Below are 24,832 nucleotides of genomic sequence, written 5' to 3'. Positions count from 1 at the left end.
GGACTCCCAGGGAGTGTTAAGGTAGAAGTACAAAGGCATCCACAGTAGGGCCACATTTGCAGGAAAGGGGGATTCCAAATGAAAAAAGGAAGCTAGATTTTTGGAAACAGAATGGCTCTTTTTGTTTTTATCCTCCCCTCTGCCTTGCCTTTTAACTTGTTTTGACTTGGCTGAACTTTTAGAAAGTTTGGAGGAAGTTTTGAGTAAGGTTCTAATGTGTCAATTGGCAAAGCTGAAGGGCTTCACGAAATAGTGGCTAGGCATTAGTCCAGTGACATCTGGTGTGTGAAGGTACAATACAGGTCAGATATAGGCAAAGTCATGAAGTAAGAACTTACTTCCTCTTCCATATTCTTCTTTTTGCCCTCATTACTGTGGCTATGTCCTCAAGACACATCCTTGTAACTGTTTTTTCCAGGAACCGGTATCTCCAGGTCACAGCTTTTGCATTTTTGAAGCCATCAAAACAGCCAACCCCTTTGACTTCAATTCCTTCAGTACCTAACCTGAGGAAGCAAGCCAGTCCTTACAGATGGGAGCAGAGAACTAAGGAGTCAACAGGCAACTAATTCCAGGTTATGTATTCATTTGTATTTAAACTGGGACTTCTTGGAGACATTGTCCAAATATATAGAAATTACTCTAATGGTAAGGATTTGGAAAACTTTAGCACATGACTAGGCAATTGTATTTTGGGTGGGCAAGAGCCTTCGGAAGCTTTCAATTCTCGCCATTTTGACTCTAGTCATGCCTCCTTGGCATAGAGGTGGCCCTTACAGTTTTACTGCAGGACTGTTGGGAGCCGGGGTCAGAACCGCCAGACTTCAGTGCAAATATGGGAGAAGCTTATAGTTCCCCAGCTTTGTTTGTTTGGTCTTTCAAACACCCAAGCCAGATGGCACTCCGTAAGCTCTAAGATTAGTGGCACTGCTGCTTGGTGACTAATGCAATTAAATAAGTCTTGGTGCTGGCCCAGCCCCACAATAACAAATCCCATAGTGTCAGATGCTTTTGCCAGATGGATTGCTCAAACCTTTGGAAGCATTCTCAAGTACACATCCTTAATCACTGCAGGCCGAGTTCATGGAAAAATGACATGGTACTCATGTGGGAGGAAGGTTCCTGTCACTTCCTTTGGGCAATCAATCCCATTGTCAGCTTCTACAGCCAATATTGTCCTGATTTCCTCTCTCATGGGCTGGTAGTATTGAAGCCTTAGAAATATGACGAATATAGGAGATTTGATGATTTTTTTCCCAAATATCTTAGATTTTTCTCGAATAGGCCTAGTCTCAAATATCTTGCCCCATTGCCTTTTAAAGTACATTCTGTTCTGTTTTGTTTTTTACTTTACCAATTTTTACTTTAAAGTAGGTTACAGCATTGCCTCTATTCATTAAATTTAAGTTTATTAAAGAATGCAACTTACCTGACCAAGAGGGATGTACATACTGAAAAGTAAGATAAGCCTTGTCAAAGCCTAATCAAATCTAGTGTTTGATTCACTTATCCCCAGTAAACCAACATGGCATTCAATTTTTTTTTTCAGTCAATATTTCCCACATGCAAGGAACCTGAGACAGAGATTTGGCACGATGTGATGTCTCTCCTCATGAGTTTATAGGTCAGTTGAAGAGGCAAAACTGACACTCTTGAATGATGGTGAGCAAGAAGTATGGATAAATAAGTGATAACTGCATAGCACAGACTGTCAATATTATAGAAGTTCAGGAAGAGGGAAAGTAGAGGAAGGAACAGTCAGACAAGTCTTAGAAAGGGGGTGGCTTATGACTAGACCTCTAAGGTCTGCTTTGACTTGGGTATGTCCATGAAAGGAAAATGTGCCAGCAAAGAGACTGTTGTGGACCTATATACCAAGACTAGGCTAAAGGAGTAGGGAATGACTAGTGAGAAATGAGACACAAAATAAAAATATGTAGAGTTAGAATATGGAAAGCCTTAATGAGACAGGCAGAAGCATTCAGACTTAATGGTGTAGTCTATAGGCAAAGTTTTCAAGAAAAGCTTAATTTAGGGACCCCTAGGCTGGATTTCCATTATGATTTCAGTGGTAGTGAGGAGGCCTTAGACTAACTTGGTTTAAGGGACATGGAAAAGGAAGAAGAGAAGCAAATGATATGGAGTAAGAGCTATCAAGACTAGCTACAAGGAGTGAAGGAGACTGGGCCGCAGGTTATTTCAAACCCAGTGACTGTGACCACGGGAGTCAGTTAATAAATGTAGTTACACTGAATTGAGAGGATACTGATGCCCCTAACAGGTGGGAGGCATTAGAAGATCCTCTATTTGGGACAGGAGATGAATTGGGTTTTGAATTCATGGATGGTGAGATGATGAAGGGAAATTCAAATGAAAATCTTCTTAGGTAATCAAAGAGGTACATGGATATCAGGTGAGAGGCCATACAAATAATCACCTGCAGGAATGTGATCCTGGAGGAATATACCGGCTGACCCATTCATAGGAGGAGAGCCCGTGGCAAGCAAAGAGCTGAGGCCTAGGGCAAAGCTTTCTGCTATTCTCCCTTAAACCTGAGGAACACTTATATTCCATATGGACGGTCTGCCCTTGACCAAGAAGTCTTAGAATAACATAGCTGTGTACGTAATCCTACCGTACTTGATCAAGTGGCATTTTATTATTGAACCTCTGAGGGAAAGTCCTTTTTAAAATGTATTGACTTGGGCTAAATTAAAAAATAAGTTCTCAGAACTAATGAGATGTGTTTCAACCTCCCCGAAGCACTACATGAGCCGATGAAAAATTATGGCATAATTTTTATCTTTCATCATCTCTGTTTCTAATCTGACATAGATCATCATCAACTGCCTTTCTAACTTGCAGAGTTGTTATTATTCAAATGTGTGCTTTTTCTGCTACGTGATGAGAAGTCATGTTCAGTAGCAGTGCAGAAAAACCTCTTCCAAAAAGCTAAATGAACAAATTCCTGCAATGCTAGATCTCACGAAGAATCTTCAAAGGAAACAGACTGCTAATTCCACTCCGTTTCCTATATCCTACAGTGCATTCTCACATGCACATGCTAACACACCTTCTAGACCTCCTCCTGAAAGCCTTTTCGAGGTTAGGAATTGAATTGTAGTCCATCGCAGTTACCTAGGTGTGGGGCATATGGGCAGTAATTATGCTGCTCCAAATTCATACTTAATAAATATTAAGTGCTTCTCTACTTACAAACATTTAACTCACACCATCCGTACAGTTGAAAAAGTCTCTTTCAGAGCAAAAGCCCCCCTGTCCCTGCACTTCACCGACAGATGGCACCATGGTTGTGCATGGGTATTTCAGTCTCAACTAGAGTTTGTGAGTCTGCAGCCAAAATCAATTCAGGCAGGTAAAGTAAATGCGGGAAGTGAGGCCAGTGCAAGACAAAAGTAAGGCTCGTGACACACGGAGTAGTGTATGCCCTGAGCATATTCAGCATATACTAGGCTGCCAAATCTTAGCCTAGCTGGTTATCACTGTGAGGGATTGGGGACCCACGATTGCGAGGTATTCTGATTTTTCAAGACAGTGTTCAAATCCTGATTTTTACATGAAACTTCCTGGTTTTAAATTTTGCAGCTAATTCACATTTTATAAAGCATTGTGCAGACTAAACACCCCCACATCTGCAGGCCAGATTGTCCATGTGCTTTCTGGAATTACTTTATTAACATTATTAACTCCGTCATGTCTAAAAAGTGCAAAGCTTTGGAAGAGCGATGAAAGTGATAAGAGAGCCAAGAAAGCCCCCAAATCATGAACTCATGCCACCAGTATGCACAGTGCTCTGGGGGAAAACTAACTTTATGTGACTGGATACACAAGCTGATTCAGAAGTGATGCTCTGGACTCATGAACAAATGGACTTACAAACAGCTTTTAAGAACCTTATGTGTTCTCAGGATAGAAGCATCAATGAACATTTATATTATGACCCTGTTTATAAAGGGATTTTCCTAACATGTTTATAAAAAGAATACTGCTCGGCAACTTCAGGGAAGTTGAAAGAGATTTAAAAAAAAACAAATTACATCAAACAACAGTTTTGAAGGCAAGACTAATTGAGAAAAAACAGGTTGACAGCTAAGTAAGAGGGACTGCAGGAAAGACTTTGTGGTATGGTGAAAAAGTGATGTGAGCTTTGGAATCAGAAGACCTGGCCTTTGGTCTTAGCTCTGTTATTATTATTCGTTTTTTACTATTACTAATATTTTGAAATATTTATTACATATATTTTTTTTGCAAATTCCAAATCACAAGTATGTATGTAGTTTTGAGTCTGTTCTTTTCACATAACATTTTATAAAGTGACACAATGAGATTTTATAAGATTTCAGTAACAGCATTGTATTTCTTTCTGTTCACATGCCATTAGCTCTGTTATTAATATGTGCCTGACCTTGGGCAAGTATTACATTTGTGTAGTTCCATTTCATTTTCTACAGAGTAGGAGTTAATAATTGCTTTCATCACAAAATTGTGTTAATTATAATAATGTAATATAGTTTACAAATTGTAAAGCTTAAATACTTTTTTTTAATGTTACTATAAAATAATAATGATAATGAAGAAGTAGATGATGTGGGGAGTGGAGAGTAAACATACCAGATAAAACTTTGCATGAAGCAACAATTATTTGTACTCTGTGAAGAAAAAAAAAATTTCTCCTGGCTCTTTTTAGATTGAAAGAAAATGCAGACTTATTAGGGACCTTGCTCTAAAGGACTCTAATTACATAATAATGTGACAATGAGAGGACAGGTACACCAAGGCAGTTCAGGCAAAGCAATTTTCAAAGCAAGGACATTATAAATTTATAAGAGTTTACCCTTTGATAGTGAAATCATTTGACTTGCATTGAAATTGCAATCAAAAAGTTGCATTGGAAAAGGTTGACCAGAGAGTGGCTGTATTTAGGTGCACACATGTGCACCAGGACTTGCAATAAAGAAAGGCGCAAGAGATAAGAAGAGGCCAAGTCCCATGACCGTGAGAGAGAGTCCCGTGCTAGGATGTGGGTAGTAAGCCCGGGAGTGATAGTGAAGTGGATACTATACTGCCAAACTTCTAACATTTTACACTAAATTGACACTTGATCAACTTACATCACTTTATTACAAGCATTTGACAGTATATATGTCAAGATTTCTTGAGCCTGCTTATTAATTTTAAAAGATATTGAGGTATACTTCCATTTGTGCTATGACTGAATAACTGGGATTAGACTTACCCTCTCACTATAAACAACAAAAAATCTGTACAAAACATATTTGGGATATTAGACAACAAGCAACACAGGACTGGACCTCTCAGAGAATGGGAACATGTGAGGTGACACCCGTGGTCACCCTGGCTATCTGTTTGGAGGCTTTTCTGGACCATGAATCATAGAGCAGGAGATGCCAAGTAGAGCATAGCGATCTTATTTATTTGAGGCAAGAGACTGAAGTTGGGGAAGGTTGAAATGGCTGGAACTTGAGTGGCAGAGTACCACTCAGGGTGGGGGATAGAACATGGAGAAAGAGTTCCAGAAAACTCCATGAGGATCAATACTCAGGCTAAATGTAAATTATCTATACATGCCAATTAAATGTTAGAGATTGTCCAATTGGATAAAAAATAAAGACCCAACTATATGCTGCCTATAAGAAATTCACCTTATGTATAAAAACACAAATAGGTTAGAAGTAAAAAGGTAGAGCAAGATATATCACACTATTACTACAAAAAATTAAATAAATAAACTGAAGCTAGACTTTCTTTATGAATGTCAGGCACAATAGATTTTACCTCAAAGAATATTTCCAGAGATGAAAAGGTTATTTCATACTGATAAAGGTTAATTAATCAAGAGAACATAACAATCCTAAATGTTTATGCAACTAATAATACCTCTTCAAAATACATGGAACAAAACTGATAGAACTGTCAGGAGAAATCAACAATCTGCAATTATAATTAAAGTACCCAGCACCCCTTTCTTAACAACTGATCAAACAAGTTGACATAAATTCGGTGAGGATACAGAAACTTTAAACAACTCTCTCAGCCAAACTGACCGAATTGACATTTATGGGACACGCCACTGCAGAACAGCAGAATGGCACCCTTTCTTCTCAAGTGCACACAGATAACTTACCAAGATAGATCATATCCTGGGTGCAGAAAAGAAGTCTCAAAAACTAGAACAGAATTCAAGTCATACAAAGCATGTTCTCTGACCAAAATTAAATTAAAAGTCCGCTACAAAAAGTTATCTGGAAAAAAACTTCCAAATATTTGGAAACCAAGTCACATTCTTTTAAGTAACCCCTGGGTCAAAGAAGAAATAAAAACATAAATTAGAGAGTGTTTTGAGCTGAGTGAAAATGAAAACACAACAGTTGCCATGTGTGGTGCAACGAAAAAGGCCTACTAAGAGAAATGAAGGTACATATTCCAGAAAGACATATGCAACTATTTATAGCTGTTTTCTTCATAGTTTCTAAAACCAGAAGTTACTCAAATGTTAATCAACAGATAAATGGATAAACAAATCGTGGTATCCTCATGCAGTGACATGCTGCTTAGCAATACAAGGAAACAAATTACTGATATACACAACATGGATGAATCTCAAATATATATGGCTGAGTGAAAGAAGCCCATCTGAAAAGGCTACATACTGTATGCTTACAATTATGTGGCATTTTGGTAAAGGAAAATCGGATCAATAGTTTCAGTAGCTGAAGGTGGAGAAAGAGATGGACAGAGGAAACAAAGAAACTTTGGGGGTAACAGGAATAACCTCTACTTTCATTGTGGTGGTGGTTATAGGACCATGTAAAATTTGTCAGAACTTATTGAACTGTAGTACTGCTAAAAAGGGTCGATGTTGCCATTTGTAAATTATATCAAAATAACCTGACTTAAAAAAAGAAGACTATAGAAGGAGAATGATCAGTACATGGAGTGACGGGTGCGGTATAGGGAGCTTTGCAGGCTCATAAAGATGCATAGGATCTTGATCATGGAAACTGTTTTGGTTACCTGTCGCCTTTTATTTTGAACAAGTCTGGAAGCTATTATTAACTAAGGTCCCCATTTAAACTCAACTACAATAACTTAAATCCCACACTTGGAAATAATACCCTGAAATGTATTGTCTGCTGATACCTAGCCTTTCTCATTCATTCCAGGAAATGAAAGAGCTGCAATTCTCTGTTAAAGGGAAAACATAGAACAGAAGCGTGTTCTGTGAACATGAAACAAAACAAAACCACACTAAAGAGACACCTCTTAGGCACCTGATAGATGAGTTAAAATTTAAAAGACAAGATTCACTGGAACTAATGTGAAATGACTAATACTCATCCATTGCTGGTGAGGATGTCAAATGGTAAGAGTGGTACTGCATGGTTCGGTTCCATTTACATGGAGTTCTTTCATACGAAAATCTATTCTACAGCACAGAAAACAGTGGTCTAGGACTAGGTGTGTGGAGGGATGTCTGTCCAAAATGAGGCCCAAGGGAACTTTTTGGGGTGCTGAAGTGATCTTGAGTTTAGTGCTGGTCACATGAATATATTTGTCAAAACTCATTAAACTCTACACTTAAATGGATGTATTTTATTATATACAAATCATGTCACCTAAATGTAGTGCTTTTTTTTAAAAAAAAAAAAAGGTTTTTAGAGGCTTCTATCCCCTGCATTACAATGGACTAGATACACTTTTAAGCCCCACCAATTCAAGCAAATAAAAATATGTGTTAGTATTTAATGCTTACATTGATTATGAAATTGATGCTTACAGCTATGTCTAATTGTAGATGACCGTTGTTTTTTCTCTTCAATGCATTCAAAAATTGCTTTCCTCTACCTCTTTTGGCTCGATTTTGTGGAAATAAATGAAGACGAGCCTAAGGAGAATAAGCAAAGGCTATTTATTCAGAGCTCACAATAGCAAGAGTTAGCCACCATCACTTGCATTTTGGCAGAAACTCAAAGATAAGCACAGGAGCGGGAAAGCTTCCTGGTGGAAAAAGGGATGGCTCCAGGTGTGCCGTGATGGAGCTGCTGGCCTAGGGAAGCTGTAGGCCAGCTAACTAGAAGCTGGGGAACTATGTGATTGGCTGTGGGATCCATGTTTGGCTTTCTCTGTTTGGTCTTACATTGGAAGCAGGAACAAAAATTAAGAAGGCTGTTGTTATTAATGAAGTCCTGGCTGTTCAGGGCTGATTGTTATGTAATTATTGTTTGACTTCCTGGGCCATTGCTAAAGATAGTGATCTGACTTCCTACAAGTCTCACTTATAGATAGCAGGCTGGCTTCCTGGCCTGGTTACTGTTGTTAGCGGTGGGTTTCCTGGTTTGGTTGCTGCAGACTATGGGCCAGAGTTCTAGTTTTATAAGTGGTCTGGCCATTGCCCATTCGTATACTCAATTTTTCAGGTTCCTTACCTTACCCTTAATTTAAGCCCTAAATCATCATCAAATAGCTCAATCTCTTCTTAGGGATTCTATCGTTTTATCTTTATAATGAAAACTACTGCAAATCTTTAAGCCTGTTTGTTTGCTTACTTTTAATCAGATATAATTGTCATAGGACATTATAGAAGCTTAAGGTGTACACATGTTGTTTTGATCCATTTATACATTGCAATATGATTACCATCTTAGTGTTAGCAAAAAATCTCTGCCACATCACGTAATTATCATTTCTTTTTTGTGGTGAGAACAATTAAGATCTAGTCTATTAGCCACTTTGAAGTTTATAATACAGTATAGTTGACTATATTATATTGTTGACTATAATCACTATACTATGGATTAGATCTCCAAGACTTATTTATCTATTAGTTGCAATACCTCCCAACTCCATCATGCACTAGTGCCTGGTAACTAGCATTCTACTCTATGTTTTTACTAGTTTGGTTCTTTTATATTCCACATCGAAGTGAGATCATATGGTATGTATAGTCTAAACTTGCCGTTTAAACTTGGGCACACCTGTGATCTTGGAATTAACATTGCTTGTTCTCCTAGAAATTCCTCTTCCCTCTTTCCTGGATTACATCTCTGTGCCTACATTCTGTGCTCTCCTCTCTTTATCTCTCTCTTGGCTCATTCCCCTATTTTAGAGGCACACATTAACTTCTTGAGAAAAATTTCACACTGGTAAAATTTGGGGGACTTAGATCCAAAATTCTCTTTAGCCTTACTTCAGATGCAAATGATAGCTTGCAAAGGTATAATCTTTATTGGAAAATATTTTTCTTCAAAAAATATTCCTTCAGAATTTTCAGGAATTTCTCCACTGTCTTTTCACCTTCAAATGTTGCCATCATTCTGATTCCTCGGGCTTAAATGCAACCTATTTTGTTCCTATCTGGAAACTTATAGGATCTCTTTTAGCCCCTAATATTCTAAGAATTAACAATTACACATCTTAGTATGGAAACCTTTTGACTGATGGTGTTGGGCACACAGGGGGCCCTTTTAATCTGGAAGCTACTGGCAAATTATCTTGAATTATTTGGTTATTTAATTCCTCCCCTCTCTATTCTTGGTCCTATTTTTAGAACTTCCTGTTTTCTTTTTTCTTCCTTCTTAATTTTTTTCTTCTAATTTTTTCTTAATAACTGATTTCAGGGATTAGTTCTTTAATTTTCTTATATTTTCCTTTCCCCTTTTTTCATATCTTCTTGGTTTTTTGTTCTGTTTTCCACTAGATTTCCTCAGATCTATCTTCTGATCATTTAATTGAGTCTTTCATTTCTGCCACTCAAGCAATCACCCTGTTTTTAGCCCGATCTTCGCATCCAGATATTCCTGATATCCACACCTTGGAAACACTTTGGGGGGTTTTGCAACATAAATTGGTTTGTTTCTTGTTTTTTTCATATAGCCAGTTGAGGGATTAACCATCTCAGTCTACCAGGAGTTTGTTTCTGCTTTTAACCTGCTTTCCAGTTTCCAAAAGTTTATTACTATTGTTTTAAGCCTTAACAAAAATATTTTTGCTAGCATTTTATCAGGTTTTGGGGAGAGAATGAAAGTAAACTTATGTGTTTATTCTTCCTTCTCTTCCAAGAGGTCCTGACCAAGACAACCTTAACATTTCCCTAAAGTTGACTAAACTTTACATAGGCTTCTTCCTGACTCTAGGTCACCGACCTCCCTTTATTTAGAGCATTTACTTTAGAAAACTTGCCACCATAAATTATTTCCCTTTCCCTTAGAGATGTAAATCTTTTCTAGCCTTTGCCACATTCAGGAATGTCTTTCTCAAGGACCTGGGAGCCATTCCTCTGAAACGTAATCATCAAGAAGACAGTACCCCTGTTTCTTAGTCTTTGTGGAAACTAGGGACCTAACAGCAAACCCAGATGGCCCACTCACATTGACCTACATCTCCACCACCGTCCCCCAGTACTTGTTCACTAGCTCACCCCAGCATTTGAAAATGATCCCATTTGGTTTCAGCAGAGTTGAGCTCTCTCGCTCTCTCTCCTCTATTGCAGTAGTCTTGAACAAAGTCTCCCTTGACTGCTTAACTCTGTTTGGAACAATGTTTCTTTAACAGTGCATGTGCATTGTTATTTTTGAAAATTATTTGGATCAGTAACTGATAAAAGCAAATATTGTACCTTGAAATACATTATATTTTTGATACATTGTCCAACTCAGTAAACATTTCTTGAGCACTTTTAATTGTGCTTATATTTGTCCAGGCATTGGCATACCCCCAAAAGGCAATATATTCAGTAAAAGGCAACCATATCTAAAAACATCTATTACAGTCATTGAGTCTGATTTGTTTACTTATAATTAAGACAAAGACTAGCTTTGTGATCTCAGGCAAATTCACTCTTTTCTCTGTACCTGTCTTATTCTGGAAATAATGGTATTGGACTACATGGTTTCTGAATTTCCTATTTGGATCTTAGTTTCTGAGAAGAGTTTTAAGTAATTCAACAATTTGGCAGTAGAATTACCAAAATGATTAAAATTTTTTTACTTTAGTCAGCATTTATTTAAATATGTTAATAACTTATTTAAAAGAGTGGTAGAATTGAATAGGATTAATACAGGATTCAAGTACACATAGCTGAGTTCTCTGAGAGATACTTACACATGAAGATTTGAGCATTATTCAAAATCCTAGCAATTTTTTTCTCTTTACAGGACATAGTTTCAAGGTCCAGAAAGTACCTCTGGAGAGTATTACATTTTGGAGCTTGCTAAAAGTTCTTCTATAAATACTCCAGCAAAGGAAAGAAAACAAGCCATCAGCAATCATTTTGACAGGGCTTTATCGAGCAGCCCAGACTACTGGACTATGGTCCCAACTGCTGTCAGGGTTATAAAGCCTGCAGAGTCATCATTCAAATGGATTTAAGAGCCCATTGTGCGTAAAAGATCTTCCTCACCCCTCAGAGAAAACAAGTTAAGATGGATAACACTCAGTCTTTTAGTTTTAGAGGTGCTTGGCACAGCAAAATTCAGACACAGTAAAGATAACTTCACTCCAATTCTTGGTGGAGTTTAGCTCAATAGTAGTGGTGAGGCTGTGAAGGACCAGAAGTATCTGCAGTGGTATAGAGTTGAATTAGATTCTTGGTCCGTTCCCAGTTACTAGGTGTGGCACTCTGGGTACCAGGTTTACTTAGCCTCTTTGAGCCTCATAGAATCATAGGAAGAATTAAATGAAACAGTTTATGTGACATGCTCAGCACAGTGCCTGGCACATAAAATGTGCTTAATAAATATTAGATGAAATTATTAACAGTAAAAGCTAATATTACAGATAGCAATGGTAGTCTACCTTGTATGCATTGCAGGAGAAAAGAATGTGCCTCCCCAGAATACACCACTTCAACATAAGGATTATTTTGAGCAGAAGATACTGGAAGATATAGATGTAGGAAGGGCCCTCTGATCTCCCCCTTTCTACCTGAAAGAAGGAAATAAAATTTCCCATGAGAAATGTGCCCTCGCAGTACCAGCAAGGGCAGAATGACTTTTTATCACCAGAATCTTATCAGCCCAGAGACAGAATCTACATAACACACCTTCCTAAAACAACCCTTATATACCCTCCCTCAGTTTGCCACTTCTAAAAGCCTAAATGCTTTTTTATTTGTCTTATCACTTCTATGGATTTATTATTCTTTGTTAAAATGCTATATAAAGCCACAGATTGTAACCACCCCTTTAAGTTACTTATCACTGAGTTTCTTTCATGGGCATTGCACCGAACAAGTTAATAAAGCCTGATTTTTCTCTTGTTAATCTGACTTTTGTCGGTTTAATTTCCAGAGCCCCAGTCACAGAACCTAAGAGGGTGGGTTTTCTCCCCTACAGTATGTATATATGCATGTGTTAGGCAGAAAGACAGACATGAGCACCGTGGAGAGAGAATGAAGCCAGTAAAGCCCACCGAAAGGGACTCAAAGAGTTAACAAAATAAAACCAGAAAGCCAGAAAGTCCTCACAGAGTTCATTAGTTAATTAGTTCAAGGTTCAAAATCCAGGAATGCCTTGGAATGTCGGGATAGTGTCCAGATGAAAAACAGTTCCCCAGATAAAGAAAAGTATCAGAGCACAGCCCATGTCTTCACTGTACCAATTAGATCATGCCATCGAAAAATCAACAGCCTTCAAAAGAGGCCCAGCTTATTCTTTAACTTAATTTATATTCTGTTCTTCCTCTTCTGCCAACCCCTTAGTCAATTAAGTAACCTCGTAACCAGGACAGAAGATAGACCTCCAGAGTATAAATGAACCTATGTGGATAACGAATGCTGAGATCCAGACTCACAGTCATCTAAATAACCCTATTCTTAAGACAAAACTTCAGAAGAAGTATGAATCACCTGTATACACCATGCCTTATGCGGACTCGTAGCCTAAAAGCTCCATAAATCCCAAACCCTAAACCCTTAAGGGCGCTTCCTCTCCGAGGTTGCCCATACTCCCCTTTCTTCGAGTGTGCACCTTTTTGTCTTAAATAAAGACTTATTGCCAAACTTACTACATTTTGTCTCTTCCAGTGGGTAGTGTCTTTGTTATTTTGCTATTTCATTCTATTCTACAGACTTGAGTATAAGCCTTCACTCTGTCTCTGTCCTACTTCAGAGAAGTAGGGAGGGGCTGCTGAGAGCTCTGATTTGGGTGTGCAAATTCCCATCACCTGGGTAACTTGGACAGGACTGCAACTGTACAGTCATGCTCTTTTTTAATTTTTTTTATTTTGGTATCATTAACCTATAATTACATGAAGGACATTATGTTTACTAGGCTCCCCCCTTCACCAAGTCCCCCCCACATCCCTGTTCACAGTCACTGTCCATCAACATAGTAAGATGCTCTAAAATCACTACTTGTCTTCTCTGTGTTGCACAGCCCTCCCCATGCCCCCGCCACACTATACATGCTAATCGTTATGCCCCCTTTCTTTTTTTCTCACCTTTATCCCTCCCTTCCCACCTGTCCTCTCAAGTCCCTTTCCCTTTGGTAACTATTAGTCCATTCTTGGGTTCTGTGCTTCTGCTGCTGTTTTGTTCCTTCAGTTTTCTTTTGTTCTTATACTCCACATATGAGTGAAATCATTTGGTACTTGTCTTTCTCCGCCTGGCTTATTTCACTGAGCATAATAGCCTCCAGCTCCATCCATGTTGTTGTGAATGGTAGGATTTGTTTTTTTCTTATGGCTGAGTAATATTCAATTGTGTATATGTACCAATCTTCTTTATCCATTCATCTACTGATGGACATTTAGGTTGCTTCCATATCTTGGCTATTGTAAATAGTGTAGCAATAAAATAGGGGTGCATCTGTCTTTTTCAAACTGGAGTGCTGCATTCTTAGGGTAAATTCCTAGGAGTGGAATTCCTGGGTCAAATGGTATTTCTATTTTGAGCATTTTGAGGAACCTCCATACTGCTTTCCACAATGGTTGAACTAATTTACATTCCCACCAGCAGTGTAGGAGGGTTCCCCTTTCTCCACAACCTCGCCAACATTTGTTGTTGTTTGTCTTTTGGATGGTAGCCATCCTTACTGGTGTGAGATGATATCTCACTGTGGTTTTAATTTACATTTCTCTGATGACAAGCGATGTGGAGCATCTTTTCATGTGTCTGTTGGCCATCCAAATTTCTTCTTTAGAGAACTGTCTATTCAGTTCCTATGCCATTTTTTAATTGGATTATTTGCTATTTGTTTGTTGAGGTGTGTGAGCTCTTTATGTATTTTGGATGTCAACCCTTTATCGGATCTGTCATTTATGAATATATTCTCCCATACTGTAGGGTACCTTTTTGTTCTATTGATGGTGTCCTTTGCTGTACAGAAGCTTTTCAGCTTGATATAGTCCCATTTGTTCATTTTTGCATTTGTTTCCCTTGCCCAGGGAGATATGTTCAAGAAGAGGTCACTCATGTTTATGTCTAAGAGATTTTTGCCTATGATTTTTTCTAAGGGTTTTATGGTTTCATGACTTACATTCCAGTCTTTGATCCATTTCTAATTTACTTTTGTGTATGGGCTTAGACAGTGATCCAGTTTCATCCTCTTACATGTAGCTGTCCAGTTTTGCCAGCACCATCTGTTGAAGAGACTGTTATTTCCTCATTGTATGTCCATGGCCCCTTTATCGAATATTAGTTGACCATATATGTTTGGGTTAATGTTTGGAGTCTCTATTCTGTTCCATTGGTCTGTGGCTCTGTTCTTGTGCCAGTACCAAATTGTCTTGATTACTGTGGCTTTGTAGTAGAGCTTGAAGTTGGGGAGTGAGATCCCCCCCACCTTATTCGTCCTTCTCAGGATTGCTTTAGCTATTTGGGGTCTTTGGTGTTTCCATATGAATTTTTGAACTATTTGTTCCAGTTCATTGAAGAATGCTGTTGGTAGTTTGATAGGGATTGCATTGAATCTGTATATTGCTTTGGGCAGGATGGCCATTTTGATGATATTAATTCTTCCTAGCCAAGAGCATGGGATGAGGTTCCTTTTGTTAGTAACCTCTTTAATTTCTCTTAAGAGTGTCTTATAGTTTTCAAGGTATAGGTCTTCACTTCTTTGGTTAGGTTTATTCCTAGGTACTTTATTCTTTTTGATGCTATTGTGAATGGAATTGTCTTCCTGATTTCTCTTTCTATTAGTTTTTGTTAGTGCATAGGAAAGCCACAGATTTCTGTGTGTTAATTTTGTATCCTGCAACTTTGCTGAATTCCAATATTAGCTCTAGTAGTTTCGGACTGGAGTCTTTAGGGTTTTTTATGTACAATATCATGTGATCTACAAATAGTGATGTTTAACTTCTTCTTTACCAATCTGGATTCCTTGTATTTCTTTGTTTTGTCTAATTGCCGTGGCTAGGACCTCCAGTACTATGTTGAATAACAGTGGGGAGAGTGGGCATCCCTGTCTTGTTCCCCATCTCAGAGGAAAAGCTTTCAGCTTCTCACTGTTCAGTATGATGTTGGCTGTGGGTTTATAATATATGGCCTTTATTATGTTGAGGTACTTGCCCTCTATATCCATTTTGTTGAGAGTTTTTATCATGAATGGATGTTGAATTTTATCGAATGCTTTTTCAGCATCTATGGAGATGATCATGTGGTTTTTGTCTTTCTTTATGTTGATGTGGTAGATGATGTTGATGGATTTTTGAATGTTGTACCATCCTTGCATCCCTGGGATAAATCCCACTTGGTCATGGTGTGTGATCCTTTTGATATACTGTTGAATTCGGTTTGCTAATATTTTGTTGAGTATTTTTGCATCTATGTTCATCAGGGATATTGGTCTGTAGTTTTCTTTTTTGGTGGGGTCTTTGCCTGGTTTTGGTATTAGGGTGATCTTGGCTTCATAGAATGAGTTTGAGAGTATTCCCTCCTCTTCTATTTTTTGGAAAACTTTAAGGAGAATGGGTATTATGTCTTCTCTGTATGTCTGATAAAATTCCGAGGTAAATCCATCTGGCCTGGGGTTTTGTTCTTTGGTAGTTTTTTGATTACTGCTTCAATTTCATTGCTGGTAATTGGTCTCTTTAGATTTTCTGTTTCTTTCTCGGTCAGTCTTGGAAGGTTGTATTTTTCTAGGAAGTTGTCCATTTCTCCTAGGTTTCCCAGCTTGTTAGCGTATAGGTTTTCATAGTACTCATTAATAATTCTTTGTATTTCTGTGGAGTGCGTCATGATTTTTCCTTTCTCATTTCTGATTCTGTTGATGTGTGTTGACTCTCTTTTCCTCTTAATAAGTCTGGCTAGAAGCTTATCTATTTTGTTTATTTTCTCAAAGAACCAGCTCTTGGTTTCATAGATTTTTGCTATTGTTTTATTCTTCTCAATTTTATTTATTTCTTCTCTGATCTTTATTATGTCCCTCTGTCTGCTGACCTTAGGCCTCATTTGTTCTTCTTTTTCCAATTTCGACAATTGTGACATTAGACCATTCATTTGGCATTGTTCTTCCTTCTTTAAATATGCCTGGATTGCTATATACTTTCCTCTTAAGACTGCTTTTGCTGTGTCCCACAGTAGTTGGGGCTTAGTGTTGTTCTTGTCGTTTGTTTCCATATATTGCTGGATCTCCATTTTGATTTGGTCATTGATCCATTGATTATTTAGGAGCGTGTTGTTAAGCCTCCATGTGTTTGTGAGCCTTTTTGCTTTCTTTGTACAGTTTATTTCTAGTTTTATGCCTTTGTGGTCTGAAAAGTTGGTTGGTAGGATTTCTATCTTCTGGAATTTACTGAGGCTCTTTTTGTGGCCTAGTATGTGATCTATTCTGGAGAATGTTCCATGTGCACTTGAGAAGAATGTGTATCCTGTTGCTTTTGGATGTAGAGTTCTGTTGATGTCTATTAGGTCCATCTGTTCTCATGTGTTGTTCAGTGCCTCTGTGTCCTTACTTATTTTCTGTCTGGTGGATCTGTCCTTTGGAGTGAGTGGTGTGTTGAAGTCTCCTAGAATGAATGCATTGCATTCTATTTCCTCCTTTAGTTCTGTTAGTATTTGTTTCAGGTATGTTGGTGCTCCTGTATTGGGTGCATATATATTTATAATGGTTATATCCTCTTGTTGGACTGAGCCCTTTATCATTATGTAATGTCCTTCTTTGTCTCTTGTTACTTTCTTTATTTTGAAGCCTGTTTTGTCTGATACCAGAATTGCAACACCTGCTTTCTTCTCTCTGTTGTTTGCATGAAATATCTTTTTCCATCCCTTGACTTTAAGTCTGTGCATGTCTTTGGGTTTGAGGTGAGTCTCTTGTAAGCAGCATATGGATGGATCTTGCTTTTTTATCCATTCTATTACTCTGTGTGTTTTGATTGATGCATTCAGTCCATTTACATTTAGGGTGATTATTGAAACGTATGTACTTATTACCATTGCAGGCTTTAAGTTTGTGGTTACCAAAGGTTCAAGGTTAGCTTCTTTACTATCTTACTGTCTAACTTAACCCACTTATTGAGCTATTATAAACATGGTCTGATGATTCTTTATTTCTCTCCCTTCTTATTTCTCCTCCTCCCTTCTTCATATGTTGGGTGTTTTGTTCTGTGCTCTTTTTAGAAGTGCTCCCATCTAGAGCAGTCCCTGTAGGATGCCCTGTAGAGGTGGTTTGTGGGAGGCAAATTCCCTCAACTTTTGTTTGTCTGGGAATTGTTCAATCTCTCCTTCATATTTAAATGATAATCATGCTGGATACAGTATTCTTGGTTCAAGGCCCTTCTGTTTCATTGCATTAAGTATATCATGCCATTCTCTTCTGGCCTGTAGGGTTTCTGTTGAGAAGTCTGATGACAGCCTGATGGGTTTTCCTTTGTAGGTGACCTTTTTTTTTTCTCTCTGGCTGCCTTTAATACTTTGTCCTTGTCTTTGATCTTTGCCATTTTAATTATTATGTGTCTTGGTTTTGCCCTCCTTGGATCCCTTGTCATGGGAGTTCTGTGTACCTCTGTGGTCTGAGAGGCCATTTCCTCCCCTAGTTTGGGGAAGTTTTCAGCAATTATTTCTTCAAAGACACTTTCTATCCCTTTTTCTCTCTCTTCTTCTTCTGGTACCCCTATAATGTGGATAGTGTTCCATTTCAATTGGTCACACAGTTCTCTTAAAATTCTTTCATTCCTGGAGATCCTTTTATCTCTCTCTGCATCAGCTTCTCTGTGTTCCTGTTCTGTATTTTCTAGTCCATTAATGGTCTCTTGCATCTCTCCCATTCTGTTTTGAAGTCCTTCCAGAGATTGTTTTATTTCTGTATTCTCCCTCCTTAGTTCTTGCATATTTCTCTGCAAGTCCATCAGCATGGTTATGACTTTTGTTTTGAATTCTTTTTCAGGAAGACTGGTTAAATCTATCTCCCAGGTTCCTTCTCAGGGGAAGATGTAGAAGATGTTGAAGCTGTCTGGGTTAGTCTTGTCTGGATCAAATTTTTTTGCCTTTTTATGTTGACAGGTGCAATGGTGAGCTATTGACTCGTCTGTCAGCTGGGAGAGCCAAGACTTTCCACTTCCTCCTGGCCTTTCTTTACTGGTACAACTGCGACCCCTAGTGGCTTGTGTTGGGCAATTGTGTGTAGACTGGGTCTCTGTATCTTGCCCAGCAGGTATGGAGGAAGCTCCCTTGCTGTGGGTGTGCCCAGCCTCAGGCTACTGCTCTGCTATCACGGGGCCCCAGAGGGGTAATGGATGGGGGGCTGTTTGGCTGTTTACCTCCATGAGGGGTCTCAGAGCTGTTGCACAGGGAGTTAGTGCACCTGGAGTTCCCTGAAATTTTCAGCTGCTGGACTGTGACCCAGGATGCTTCCATCCAGCTGTGGGGTCCCTGTCCCTTTAAGAGTTTCAAAAAGCACTCACTTTTCTTTGTCACAGGGGTGCTGGCTTTGGGACCTGCTCAAAGGTCTTACTGTCTTGTTTCCCAAGTGTCCAGGACTACACGCATACACTGTGTGTGCGCTCTGGTGCGGATGGCTGGGGCTGGGTGTTCAGCAGTCCTGGGCTCCCTGTCCCTCCCCGCTTCTACTCCTCTCTTCCCGCCAGGAGCTGGGGTGAGGAGCCTTGGGTCTCGCTGGGCTGCGGCTTGTATCTTACCCCTTTCACCAGACGCTGGGTTCTCACAGGTGTGGATGCAGTCTGGCTGTTGTCCTGTGTCTTCTGGTCTCTCTTTTAGGATTAGTTGTATTTGTTGTATTTTCAAAAAAATATATATGTTTTTGGGAGGAGATTCCCACTGTCCTACTCACGCTGCCATCTTGGCTCCACCTCCAGTCATGCTCTTTAGAAGCCTAAACCTCCTTTCTTTGCCTTTGGGAAGTCCCTAAAACACAATCTCACTCCATCCAGCTCTGTGACTCCCCCAGATCCTGGGGTTGTAGAGATTGTGTTCCTGTGCTGTGCAGATTCAAGTGGACACCAGGCGGCAGGTGACCCTGGCCTTAAGAGTTGGCTGGGGATCTGCCCTGTGGCAAGCAGGAATTCAGTGAGCCTCCCTTTCCTCCCTCTGTTCTTCCTTGCTCTCTGCTCCCTGCAAGGTGGCTGCCATTCCCTGCTATTCTCCCGTTAGTGAATTCCTTCCACTCTGACTTCCCCATGTCCCTGAGCCAAATTCTTTCCCAGCAAATGTATGTATGTGATAATGTATCTATCCAGAGGACACTGATCTCATTTGTTAATAGAGGAAGAGTTTTATGAGGAAGGTAAACAGTCACAGGATTGATAGCTTATTAGAAAGGAAGGAACTGAGAAATTTGAGGGAATCCTTAAGCAAAGAAGGGTGACCATCCCCAGCTCTGTCTGACTTTGTTTTTTCTTAAACTTAAAGGACTTTTAATCAAGAAAATAGATACAGAAAGACATCTGTGGAAAAACAATAGAATGATCCCAATTCATATATAGACTCTTATCTAGAGACTACATGAAGATTTTTTTGTTTTGTTTTTTATTATTATTGTTTTTTAAAGGTATCATTGATATACAATCACATGAGCAACATTGTGGTTACTAGATTTCCCCTCATTATCAAGTCCCCACTACATACACCAATACAGTCACTGTCCATCAGCATAGTAAGATGCTATAGTCACTACTTGTCTTTTCTGTGCTATACTTCCTGACCCGTGTCCCCCACTTCATTATGTGTGCTAATCATATTGCCCCTTGATCCTCATATCTCTCCCTTCCCACCCACCCTCCCCAGTCCCTTTCCCTTTGGTAACTGTTAGTCCATTCTTGGGTTCTGTGAGTCTGCTGCTGTTTGGTTCCTTCAGTTTTTGCCTTATTGTTATACTCCATAGATGAGTGATATTATCTGATACTTGTCTTACTCTGCCTGGCTTATTTCACTGAACATAATACCCTCTAGCTCCATCCATGTTGTTGCAAATGGTAGGATTTGTTTTCTTCTTATGGCTGAATAATATTCCATTATGTATATGTACCACATCTGCTTTATCTATTCATCTACTGATGGACACTTAGGTTGCTTCCATTTCTTGGCTGTTGTAAAAAGTGCTGCAATAAACATAGGGGTGCATGTGTCTTTTTTGAATCTGGGATCTTGTATTCTTAGGGTAAATTCCTAGGAGTGGAATTCCTGGGTCAAATGGTATTTCTATTTTTAGTTTTTTGAGGAACCTCCATAATGCTTTCCACAATGTTTGAACTAGTTTACATTCCCACCAGCAGTGTAGGAGGGTTCCCCCTTCTCCGCATCCTTGCTAGCATTGTTGTTGTTTGTCTTTTGGATGTTGGCCATCTTAACTGGTGTGAGGTGATATCTCATTGTGGTTTTAATTTGCATTTCCCTGATAATTAGTGATGTGAAGCATCTTTTCATGTGCCTGTTGGCCATCTGAATTTCTTCTTTGGAGAAGTGTCTGTTCAGATCCTCTGCCCATTTTATATTCTGGTTATTTCTTTTTTTGTTGAGGCACTTGAGCTCTTTATATATCCTGGATGTCAACCCTTTATCAGATACGTCATTTATGAATATATTCTCCCATACTATAGGATGCCTTTTTGTTCTAGTGATGGTGTCCTTTGCTGTACAGAAGCTTTTTAATTTGATATAGTCCCACTTGTTCATGTTTGCTTTTGTTTCCCTTGCTGGAGAAATATGTTCATGAAAAAGTTGTTCATATTTATATTCAAGAGATTTTTGCCTATATTTTCTTCTAAGAGTTTTATGGTTTCATGACTTACTTTCAGGTCTTTGATCCATTTCGGATTTACTTTTGTGTATGGAGTTAGACAGTAATCCAGTTTCATTCAATTACATATAGCTGTCCAGTTTTGCCAACATCAGTTGTTGAAGAGGCTGCCATTTCCCCATTGTATATCCATGCCTCCTTTATCATATATTAATTGACTATATATGCTTGGGTTAATATCTGGACTCTCTAGTCTGTTCCACTGGTCTGTGGGTCTATTCTTGTGCCAGTACCAAATTGTCTTGATTACTGTGGCTTTGTAGTAGAGCTTGAAATTGGGGAGCGAGATCACCCCTGCTTTATTCTTCCTTCTTAGGATTGCTTTGGCTATTTGGGGTCTTTTGTGGTTCCACATGAATTTTAGAACTATTTGTTCCAGTTCATTGAAGAATGCTGTCAATATTTTGATAGGGATTGCATTGAATCTGTAGATTGCTTTAGGCAGGAAGCCATGTGTGTCTGACTTTCGCAAGTGGTATTTCTTATGTGAATCACTGAACACAGAAAATGACCTGAGTGCCTATTTCTCAAGTCTTTCAAGGATGTCACATACTATCATCCTAGAGCCTTAAGAAGGAATTTAACCCATCACATACAATGGATGCTTTAGGGAGACAGGGGGGCTTAATCCAGGTCTTGGACTTGATGCAGTAGTATGGAAAGTACTTCAATGACCTTTAGGCTCCAATTTAAAAAAAAGAAGCATACTGTAAAATTCTATGCAGCTATTAAAGAAGAGGAAGTAGGTTTGTATATATATATATATATATATATATATATATATGTGTGTGTGTGTGTGTGTGTGTGAAAAATATATATGATTTACTGATCAATGCAAAAGGACCATCTTGAATTATAAGCATAGAATGTCTTACTTTTATTTCCAATTTTCCCAAGCAGTCATCACTATCAATATTCCCAACTTGCAGATAAGAAAAACTAAGGCACAGAAACATTAAATAATTTGCCCCCTGCTGGTAGAGGAGGGATATAACCCTATAAAATGCTACATGCAAAATAATTTTACAGGGAGATAGGCAAATTTCCAACCTGTGCTCTCTTCAAACTCTTCCCAGGTCACAAAGAAGGAAAAAGAACGCCAGAGGTTTTATGGGCCAGAGCTGGATGTGCCAGCTTTACTTCCTCTCACATTCTGCTGGCTAAAGCCCAGACACATGACCACTAGCAACTGCAAGGGAGGCTGGGAAACACAATGTAGCTGTATGTACACGAGGAAGAAGAAAAAGACGAGTGAGCATCTAGGAAGCCCATCTACTGTAGAGAAAGACAGTAAGTGATCCAAAACATACTCAACTTCCTTGGAGAAAAAAAGCCAATTTCTGTGTTTATTTGTTTTTGAATTACACATCCAGGAGGGCTAAATGACAGTAGTTGGTGAATTTCTTCACCAAATGGCATTTTCTGAGTGGCCACGTGCCCCAGGACAGAATTCACAGAACTTACTGCCTGTGCCTGTACCACGGGTAGGTAACGTGTGAAAGCAATCAGCGTCTCCTTCCCTTCTCTCCGGGCCTGCCCTGTGTGGGACCCTGCTCCTGCCCTCTTAGCCACATTTCCTTGCCCTGCCCCCTTGCCTTTTCATTCCTGTTTTATTCCACTCTGACCCGGTTCACGTGTGACGCTGGGCAGGGTCACCGCGGGCGTAGCTGGCTCCTTGGGTGGCTCTCAAAAGAAGAAAGCTGTTTGCTGCAACTGAGAGAGAGTTTCAGAGGGTGTGGGGGGACCAGGGCCTGCGTCTCTCTACCAACACCTCCCAGTTCCTCTGACTGCGGACAGCTTTGCTGCTCTGAACCTGTTTCCCTGCTGACTATGGTGGGGTTTACACACCGAGTCTGAGAGGAGAGTCCCTGGCTTAGTCAAAGGACCATATATGGGTTGACATCGGGTATTACAGAGGACCAGGGGGCGGGAGGTGAAAGTCGGGGATACTTGGGGATAGGAGTCCACTCAGGACTGTGGCAAAAGACAGTGACAAGGATGAACAGTCATGGGGAAGAAGTGGCTGACCCTCACCACCACCCCCACACAGCCCGGTCTGAGAAGGGAGTGTCCTTCAGGGAAACCTAAGGCAAGTTGCATCTGGGGACTGTAGGGAGACCAGGCAAGTCCCTAAAGAGGCCAGGCTGGCCAGTGGGGTCTGGGCTGAACTGAGGAGCCCCAGCCCAGCCCAGCCCCACGGCTGCCCTGTAGAATTTGGGGCCATTGCTGCAAGTAATAGCTGTTTTTTAAGACATGAAAGATTGGGACTCTGTGACTCTTTTCATTCTAAATTATTGACATCTCTTTTAAACCACTGAAGAAACAGTACAAGGTAAACAAAACATGTCCTGTACAGGCCAGACTGACCTCCGGCGGACAGCCTGTGACTCGGGATGAAGTCCACAGGAGCAGCCACCTGCGAGAACTGCCTGTCAAAGCGGAGCCGCTCCGGACGCCTCCCCACGTGTTGGCCAATGTCCTCTACTTGCGGCCGGGAAGAGCGATGCCCTAGGGCTCAGTAAACGTGAGCCGACGGAGACGAAGATGAGGCGGGATGGCTTCGGGGTCGTTTCCATCTGGAGAGGGGTCCCCACTCTTCCCGAAGACTGCAGAGCGCGTGGCGGCGGCCTCGCGTCGCGAGAAGGCAGCGCTGCCTCCCCGGCCGCAGCGCCCCGGACTTGCCCCCGGAGCTGCGCGGGGCGTCCCCGGTGTCCCCGAAGCGCGGCAGCGCCCCTGTGCGGCCGGGCTGGGTCAGCTCCGCAGCAGTCCGCGGGGTCCGCGAGGCCGGGGCTTATGACGATTGGTTTGAATTAAAAGTACACTCAGAATGCTTGCTGTTTATACATATGCTGTGGGGAAACATTCTGTAAGTCAAAAATCATCTGGGAAAATGGATAAGCCTTGCCCCACTTCAATTTCCCCTCCTAATTTCCCCTATACGCTCAGAATGTGACAATCAGGGCACAGAAACCTCAAACCGGACCGTGTGGGTGAGGGGTCCCTGGTGATTCATGGATCCTACTTCAGGAGTAGGAATCCCCCTCACTGATAACCCCGTGATCATCGGGGTGGAGGGATCAGGGAGGGGTGGGGGTCCCATATGCAAGTAAAAAGAATGAGCTTTTCTAAGAAAAAAATAATTTTACTTTTAAAAGTCTTCATTATTTCAAATATTATTTAATTACTTCAAATTAAATTGTGTATAATTATTAGAATATAAATAGCCATTATATTTTCATTTATATTTAAATTTATAGTAACAAGATAAACTATCATTAAATAGATATCGTTTTACAATTATTCAAATTGTTTTTTATTTAAAACAATTAACACTAGAAAACAAACTTTATAAATATGCTAAGCAATAGATTTCAGAAATAATAATATGGGTTTGTATGGAGGAAGAATTGGAAGTGAGATGGGAAGGAAAGACAAGGCATTGTGGGGAAAAGTTAAAATATTGTTGACAGTTGGAAAACTACTCTTCCAAGCTGTTGAGACCCCTGACTAGCTCTGGAATTCTCAGCTAGCCATTAAACCTCTCCTAGTCCCAGCTTCAAACTTACAAAAATGAGAATTATACTACTGATCCCATCTTATAT

The 24,832-nt window shown here is 39.9% G+C and overlaps 1 long non-coding RNA gene across 1 annotated transcript; it reads left to right on the top strand.

Moving 5' to 3' along the window:
* Positions 1 to 321: 321 nt before the first annotated feature.
* On the top strand, positions 322 to 24,196 carry LOC140845831 (uncharacterized). Its single transcript, XR_012124732.1, has 4 exons — positions 322 to 1,662; positions 7,206 to 7,405; positions 22,307 to 22,520; positions 23,587 to 24,196. It is a non-coding gene; the product is annotated as an uncharacterized lncRNA (long non-coding RNA).
* The last annotated feature ends 636 nt before the right edge of the window (positions 24,197 to 24,832 follow it).

Source organism: Manis javanica, chromosome 13 (assembly GCF_040802235.1).
Source record: "Manis javanica isolate MJ-LG chromosome 13, MJ_LKY, whole genome shotgun sequence".
Lineage (NCBI taxonomy): Eukaryota > Metazoa > Chordata > Mammalia > Pholidota > Manidae > Manis > Manis javanica.
Note: the sequence above shows the minus strand (reverse complement) of the source record. Positions and strands in the feature narration are given on the sequence as shown.